Raw genomic sequence first — 9,396 nt, 5'->3', positions numbered from 1 at the left:
GGGAAGAGAGAGACAGAGAGGAAAGCGCGGCGGAGGGGTGGAGAAGCAAATGGGCGCTTCTCCTGTGTGCCCTGGCCGGGAATCGAACCCGGGTCCTCCACACGCTAGGCCGACACTCTACCGCTGAGCCAACCGGCCAGGGCCAAAATTTTTATTTTATCTTAAGAGTTAGCAAAGACTTTAATTTCTGAAAAGGATTCTCTAAGTCCCTTAGGATTGCAGGTGACACCTCGGCACCTGGAATAGCAGAAGAAATGAAAGCAAAAGAAATAGCTGAGTTGTTCTGCCTTAGAGATGAACAGACAATTAGGAGAGGAGAGGACAGAAACTAGACAAGAGAGAACTAGTGACAGGGAAACATGGCAACACCATTAAAGGACTTTCAGCCCAGGGATGTCTAATACTCAGCTTGAATTGTGTGTGTTTGTCTTGCTGTGATATAAAGCCTCCCCGTGGAAAGGCTATTTGGGTTAATCTCAAGGCAGAGGTAAAGAGCTGCCCAAGCAGGGCACAGAAGTTGTTACAAGTGTTTTCAAGAAGAACCATATGGTGCATTATGTTAACAAAGAACAAAAACCATTTGATTCTATCAATAGATGCAGGAAAGGCATTCAACAAAATACAACACCATTTTATGTTTAAAACACTCAACACAATGGGTATAGAAGGAAAATATCTCAATATAATAAAGGCCATTTATGACAAACCATCAGCTAACATAATTTTAAATGGCATAAAACTGAGGACTTTTCCTCTAAAATCAAGAATAAGACAAGGATGCCCACTCTCTCCACTCTTATTCAATGTAGTGCTGGAAATTCTAGCCAGAGCAATCAGACAAGAGAAAGAAATAAAAGGCATTCATACTGAAAAAGAAAAAGTAAAAGTTTCACTTTTTGTAGATGATATGATCCTATACATCAAAAATCCCAAAGACTCCACAAAAAGACTATTAGAAACAATAAACCAATACAGTAAGGTTGCAGGATACAAGATTAATATACAGAAGTCTATTGCCTTTCTTTATGCCAACAATGAAATATCAGAAAACAAACTCAGGCCCTGGCCGGTTGGCTCAGTGGTAGAGCGTCGGCCTGGTGTGTAGAAGTCCCGGGTTCGATTCCCGGCCAGGGCACACAGGAGAAGCGCCCATCTGCTTCTCCACCCCTCACCCTCTCCTTCCTCTCTGTCTCTCTTCCCCTCCCACAGCCAAGGCTCCATTGGAGCAAAGATGGCCTGGGCGCTGGGGATAGCTCCTTGGCCTCTGCCCCAGGTGCTAGAGTGGCTCTGGTCGCGGCAGAGTGACGCCCTGGAGGGGCAGAGCATCGCCCCCTGGTGGGCAGAGCATCGCCCCCTGGTGGGCGTGCCGGGTGGATCCCGGTCAGGCGCATGCAGGAGTCTGTCTGACTGTCTCTCCCCGTTTCTAGCTTCAGAAAAATACAAAAAAAAAAAAAAAAAAGAAAGAAAGAAAACAAACTCAGAAAAATAATCCCTTTTATGGTTGCAACAACAAAAAAAATACCTAGGAATAAACATAACAAAGAATGTAAAGGACCTATATAATGAAAACTACAAAGCATTATTAAGGGAAATCAAAAAAGATACAATGAAATGTAAAAATATTCCTTGGTCTTGGATAAGAAGAATAAGTATAGTCAAAATGACCATATTACCCAAAGCGATATACAAATTTAATGCAATTTCCATAAAAATTCCAGTCAGTTTTTAAAGAAATGGAACAAAAAAATCATCAGATTTATATGGAACTATAAAAAACCCTGAATAGCCAAAGCAATCCTAAGAAAAAAGAATGAAGCTGAGGGCATTACAATATCTGACTTCAAATTATATTATTGAGCTATGATAATTAAAACAGCATGGCATTGGCAGAAAAAATAGACACTCAGACCAATGGAACAGAATAGAAAGCCCAGAAATAAAACCACATATATATGGTCAAATAATCTTTGATAAAGGAGCCAATAACACACAATGGAGAAAAGAAAGCCTCTTCAACATATGGTGCTGGGAAAATTGAAAAGCCACATGCAAAAGAATGAAACTCAACTACAGTTTGTCTCCTTCTACTAAAATTAATTCAAAATGGATCAAAGACCTAAATATAAGACCTGAAACAATAAATTACATAGAAGAAAATATAAGTATTAAACTCATAGATCTTGGCTATAAAGAGCATTTTATGAATATGACTCCAAAGGCAAGGGAAGTGAAGGCAAAGATAAATGAATGGGACCACATCAGACTAAGAAGCTTTTGCACAGCAAGAGAAACTGACAACAAAACAAACAGACAACCAACTAAATGCGAGATGATATTTTCAAACAAGAGCACAGATAAGGGCCTAATATCCAAAATATATAAAGAATTCACAAAACTCAACAACAAACAAAGAATCCAATAAAAAAATGGGAAGAGGACATGAACAAACACTTCTCTCAGGCAGAAATACAAATGGCCAACAGATATATGAAAAGATGCTCATCTTCTTTAGTTATTAGAGAAATGCAAATCAAAACTGCAATGAGATACCACCTCACACCTGTTAGATTAGCTATTATTAACAAGACAGGTAATAGCAAATGTTGGAGAGGCTGTGGAGAAAAAGGAACCCTCATTTACTGTTGGTGGGAATGTAAAGTAGTACAACCATTATGGAAGGAAGTATGGTGGTTCCTCAAAAAACTGAAAATAGAACTACCTTATAATCCAGCAATCCCTCTACTGGGTATATACCCCCAAAACTCAGAAACATTGATACGTAAAGACACATGCAGCCCCATGTTCATTGCAGCATTATTCACAGTGGCCAGGACATGGAAACAACCAAAAAGCCCTTCAATAGAAGACTGGATAAAGAAGATGTGGCACATATACACTATGGAATACTACTCAGCCAAAAGAAATGATGACATAGGATCATTTACGATGACATGGATGGACCTTGGCAACATTATACTGAGTGAAATAAGTATATCAGAAAAAACTAAGAACTGTATGATTTCATACATAGGTGGGACACGAAATTGAGACTCATGGACATGGACTAGAGTGCGGTGGTTACTAGAGGGAGGGGAAGGGAGGAGAGGGAGGGGAAGGGAGGAAAGGGAGGGTAGGGGCATAAAGAAAACCAGATAGAAGGTGACAGAAGACAATTTTGACTTTGGGTGATGGGAATACAACATAATCAGATGTCAAAATAACCTGGAGATGTTTTCTCTGAATCTATATACCCTAATTGACCAATGTCACCCGGTTAAAATTAATTGTCTAAATAAAAAAAAAAAGAAGAAGAACCATAGTTAGTGGCCTCTGGCAATTTTGGGAAAAGCATTGAATTTTCCACTGAAAATTAAATTAGTACTCAGGTGATATCTGAAGTGTACTTTTTAAAAAATTTTTGATCACTACATGCCAGTAAGTATACTGAGGAATTGAACTTGCAGGACAATGAAAAAGTCCACAATATGGTATGATAAATAGAATGAAAGTGGTAATAGTTGAGGTAGAGGGTGTGTTTGTCCCAGAATTTCCACATAGTCATGACCTAGTGTTAGTCATGTGGCTGCAAGGGGTGGGGCCTTGATACTATCTATCTATCTATCTATCTATCTATCTATCTATCTATCTATCTATCTATCATCTATCATCTATCTATCTTTTATAGCACTTTACATACAAGTTACATAAACATAATAAAACAACAAAATTCATAACAGTAAAACAAAATACCTATTTTCCATATCAAAAAATGTCAGACCGTGGTATTTTTGAGGGTGCTAAAGACCAGACAACTCACACACACTTTGCCCCTCAGTGCCTGAGGTGGGAGAGACACTCTCTGGGATAATCCCTGACTCCCTATTCAGTAAGTGATGATGGATGTGTGGAAGCTTAGGAGGTTTTTGTATGGAGTCTAAACCAAATATAAAAAGTCTATTAGTGGCCCTGGCCAGTTGGCTCAATGGTAGAGTGTTGGCCCAAGGTGTGGACGTCCTAGGTTCTAGAAGTGACCATCTGCCTCTCCACTCCCCTTCCCCTTCTCTTTCTCTCTCTCTTTCTGTATCTCTTCTGCTCCTGCAGCCATGGCTTGATTGGTTTGGGCAAGTTGGCCCCAGGAGCTGTGGATGGCTCCATGGCCTTGCCTCAGGCACTAAAATAGTTTGATTGCTGAGCAACAGAGCAACGGCCCCAGATAGGCAGAGCATATGGACTTCATATGTGATTCAAATTTCACCTTTGCCTATTTATATGGCCTTGGGCCTTGGGTGAGTAATTCAAAGGTAGACGGGAATTCCCTGATAGGGCCGTTATTCAAATTTTTAAAAAAGACAAAAATATGGATACATGCAGCTTAGCCCTAGGCATTTTGCAGGATGAACTAAAGATTTCAGAGACATCTAAAAATCCATAAATAGTAAAAGACCAAGCTAACATACTCAAAGCAACTAGACAACAGTATCTCATAATAAATTACTGACATATGCTGTATAGGCAAGAGATATCCCAGAACCCTGATGTAATTAGTATCCTGTTGTCTTTTTATTTGTTCTACATGCAGAATGGTACAAGCAATTCAATGCAATGCATAATGTACTAAGTGGTCCCCTAGTGGTCAGAAAGAGTTAATACTACCTACACCCTGAGTGAAACAAGTAATCACATTACTTTCTCTCACTTTGTCTCCCAGGGTATCTTTATTTGAGCTGATAAGAGTTTCTGATTGTAAATCAACTCATTCTTCAATTTTAGGCAACTGAAACTACCCAAATATAATTAATTATACTGACCTACCCTGCTCTCTAAAGCACTCCTAAACTTACATTTTACATGGCTTACGAATTTATACAGATTTTGCAATTATTTGTCAGGCTTCCTATATTAAGATATGTGTGAATCTTTTGAAAGGAGTAACTGGGTGAGTGCTGTCTAGAGAGAGCATGCATTCCAATTTGCCCAGGACAGTCCTGACTTACGCTTGTTGTCTCAGTGTAATTATTAGCATCACCCTTTTTTTTTTTACGATCATACTTGTCCATCTTGATGATAAATAAAATAGTACCCCTGATTCTAGCTCTTGGTACTTTCTGCTCTTTTACCCTGTTGGACACTCTGAACATGTTAACCTAACTCAGCCGACCTGAGGTCAGTCTGGATGTGATTTCAGTCACTCCAGCGATTGTCAAGGTTTATTTGGCTAATCTGATTGGCTAGGAAGCCATTCTCTTTTCACTTACATACTCCCCCCCCATGTGCTCTTTTGTAAGTTGCAGTCTCAATCAGAAAAGAGGACCACTGTTGATTGTTGGAGACTGTGTGCTACTGAGCACCCTTGTTTGGGTTTTCTTACAATTTCTTAAAGTCACCTCTAAGCCAGGTTCAATGCTATGACATGTTGGTTGGGCACAATGTGCAGGACTTGGGAGAATATGTCCAAAAAACACTCAGTCTATGAAATACACTGCAATGAAGGCTATGATGATAAAATGAATGTGTTAGTAGGTAAAAGAACATGATCCAGATACCAAAATTGAACCAGAACAAAAGGAAATTGTGAGCACTTTCAAGATACAGCACAAGCTTATCTGCAATGGCTCAAACGTCACCTTTTATCATGGTCAGAACAATATAGACACCTGTAAAATGCAGCCAAGTGAGACTTTCAAACTCAAATTTATGCTTGATGTGTCAGAACTAAATTGGTACATTTATAGACTAGTTGTGTGAGGGCAACATAGTCGAATTGTTTTGGAATCCAGCAATGGATTGTGAACGCCTCGTTAAAATGAAGTACGCTTGTCTTGCTCAGAACAGATTTCTTAGGAAGCATGCCTATCTCCTTACATGATTTGTTTCAAATAATTTAATAAATTCAGCCACTAGAATAAGATCTTAATGAGTGATTCAATTCAAAACGTCAAAATAAAATTATTGCAAATAAAGAGGCATATGCAATTACATCAATTACATTCATATTCAGAAACTACTTTGTGATTTTGATGAAGATTCAGAAACAAAATATTGCTCTAAATGGCTTGTACAATGCATTTCTGTTTTTTAATTATTCTCTTTTTCTTCTCATTATCGCTGACCTGTTTCCCTCTCTTCCATGCTGCTATTCATATCTTTGCCATAAACATTTTACCTTTGAATGAGATTATGAATTTATGACTCTAAGAAATATATATATATATACATACACTGTAAATGGTATTGCACTGTATACCTTATACCTTGTAATTTTGTCCTTATGAAGAGTAAACCTTAAGAATATGGATCTGCTAGATAAGTACTATGACATATAATAAAAGGCATGCAAATTTATAATTAAAATAAGAAGACTTGGGAAATTTAAATACCAGTTACTTATAAAATACCAAATAAATAATTCTGCATTGATTGGCACAATAATGAATACAGAAAATAAAACATATTTAGTAAACCAATAAAGAAGATCTGCAAAGGCCTAGATGGGAAGCATTCTGAGTTGAATATGAAAGTAAAGGTCAAAGGTCTTCAGTGTGACTGTAAGTACTTAATTCTGCTAAAGAATTTCCAGAAGAAATTCAGAGGTTATCATTTTATTATTGTAAAATTTTGGCCTGGGCCTGTTGGCTCAGTGGTAGAGTGTTGGCCTAGACCCTTACCCCTCTCCTTTTTCTCTATCTCTCTCTTCTCCTCCCTCAGCCAAGTCTCCATTGGAACAACGTTGGCCCAGGCGCTGAGAATGGCTTCATGGCCTCCGCCTCAGGCGCTAGAATGGCTCCGGTTGTAGCAGAGCAATGCCTCAGATGGGCAGAGCATCGCCCCCTGGTGGGCATGTTGGGTGGATCCCGGTCAGGCACATGAGAAAGTCTGTCTGTCTGGCCCCTCCCACCCTCTCACCCCCTGCTTCTCACTTCAGAAAAATACAAAAAAATATTACCTAGGGTGTGTGTGTGTGTGTGTATCATCCTTTTATGTAATGAATGTTTAAGCTTTTCCCCTTTTACCAGTAATAAAGTATATCTAAAACTGGGAAGACAGGGTTGAACATGAACTCAATTATAGCTGAATGTTCAATAAAATAAAATGCTTTACATTCCTCTAAATAGTTATGTCTAGGATTGCAAACTTGGGATAATCAAGCCAGTCCAATGGCTGTCTCTTTATGTTGGCTACTAGAAAGCTCAGAGCCTAATTTGTAGTAATTACTTGCAAATATTTAAGATGTCATGGATGCATTTTGCACTGACTTCACACTTGGACCATTTGATTCCTTACTGTATTTTCCTTCTGCCTAATCTTTAACCTATTTTAACTTATGTTTTCTCATTGTGACCTATTAATCTTTATAAATCATGTGTATAGACATAATCATACCTAAGGACCCCCCTCCCAAAATCTGTTCTATAAATGCTGTCTTAATACACTGACCTTAGTTATCTCAAGTTTAATTCCTTCACAGAGGATATGAAACACTTAGGATTATCTAATAATATAATATAGACTCAATGATTTCTACTGAGTGGTTAGTTTCCCACCATATTTTACAAGTTGTTGTCTTCCTGCCAAAATGTCAGATGTTTTACATAATCCACACTACCACTGTCATGTAAAGTAGAGCAATAATAAGACACCTCTCAAAGGTTTTGTCTGGCACAGATATGTGCAGAAGCAAATTGCTAATGGAGATCATTTCAGCGGTGCAGAAACAGTAAAAGGAAAGACTGCCTGTTATATAATGGCTGAGGGACAAAGTCCTCAGCAATTGGTTAAAAAGAAATTATGGAAGCTTACCCTCTGATGCTGTTGTGTATCAGAACAGGATAGCTATAGACGAAGGGCTATAGAGACACTAGAGAATGGCAAAGAATATGGAAACTCAAAGAGAAGAGGCTCCAGGCACACGCACACTGAGATTGTGTCCAGCGCTACCCTTGGCATGGGATAATTGCAGCCCCAATCCACCCTCATCATCTCTCATTTGTTTCATGTCAGTCACTCGTTCTTAACTAACCCCTTCTCTTGGAATTATTAAATCACCGTCCCCAGTAAGCACTCGCTGTCAGACTCTCCAGTTCGGAGCAGGGAGGCAACTTCCTTTGACAATTATTTTTGCTATGAGCCATGTTTAAAGTTTGCTTTTTGGCTTCCTCCATAATTTCATTTGTGACAGCTTCTAGAATGTGCAATAATTCTGCTCTGTGCACCCTGCCCCAGCCTTCTTCCTCTTTTCTTTCTCCTTTCCTTTCTCTTGTCTCCTGCTCTCACAACTGGGGTGATCCTGATGTATACCTCCCGAATTTCATCCTACAATCGGTAGTTAGCAGGTGGCTGATGTCTTAGGTGTCATCCTACAATCAGTAGTTAACAGTGTGTTGATGCCTTAGATGTCATCCTATAATCGGTAGTTAGCAGGGTGGCTGACGTCTTAGGTGTCCTTCTACAATCTGTAGTTAGCAGGTGGCTGACGTCTTAGGTCAGGTGTTAATGCTGTTAGGAAGCTGGTGTCTGTGGCCGAGGGTTTTGTTATGTGGTGTGTGGCACAGAACGATCTGTTATGTACATATCTCCATCCAAAGACTACACCAAATTTTCTCTGTGGTTCCACAGAAGACGCAGCAGAATCAGAAAGACTAGTACTAATCTCAAATCCTTACAGGAAACAAGAAGCTGAGTAAAGGCCCCAACTGCCTTAAATTTAATTACCTTACATATTTCATACCGGAGAATAATTTTATTAAATATTATAGGGGAAAAAAACCCTTCTGCCCCATTTGACTTTCATCTTTAATTCATGGGGAAAAAAATCTCCATTTGATATGCTTGAAGGAAATAGCCCACATGGTTTCAACATGATCTATCCATGTTTACCAGCATAAAGAAAGGGCTGGGTCACAAAGTCTGCTGACACATGGGCCTGAGTATCACTTCACCCTGCAAGCTCTCATCCAGATCTTTGCTTCTCACTTTGGTTCTGTCCTGAGTGCTGTGACTAAAGTGATTTCAGTGAGCTGAAAGACAAATGTGGAGTCAGGCTATTGCTTTTCTACTATCTATTTTCCTTAATACCTGATGGACAATCCCAAAATAAACAATATATTAAAGTCTTACATTTTTTCCATGATGGAAAACATTGAAATGACACTTTATGATAATTCTGCATTTTATGTCTTTTTAATGACAAAGTCATCTAGTATTTTTGTCTTGGAACTACTCTAGACATATAGATTTTCATTTTAGCATGCAGTGTTACAAAAAAAAAATTTTAAATGTTTATAAAGAGAAATCATTCAAGAACTAAAAGAGAATTTGATATAATACATTTTCTATCAAGAGTCATCTTATGAGAGACTTAATACTACTATGATTGAGTTTTTAAAGTCATTAATGGGG

Source organism: Saccopteryx bilineata, chromosome 11 (assembly GCF_036850765.1).
Source record: "Saccopteryx bilineata isolate mSacBil1 chromosome 11, mSacBil1_pri_phased_curated, whole genome shotgun sequence".
In the NCBI taxonomy this organism is placed as follows: domain Eukaryota; kingdom Metazoa; phylum Chordata; class Mammalia; order Chiroptera; family Emballonuridae; genus Saccopteryx; species Saccopteryx bilineata.
This window is presented reverse-complemented; position numbering follows the sequence as displayed.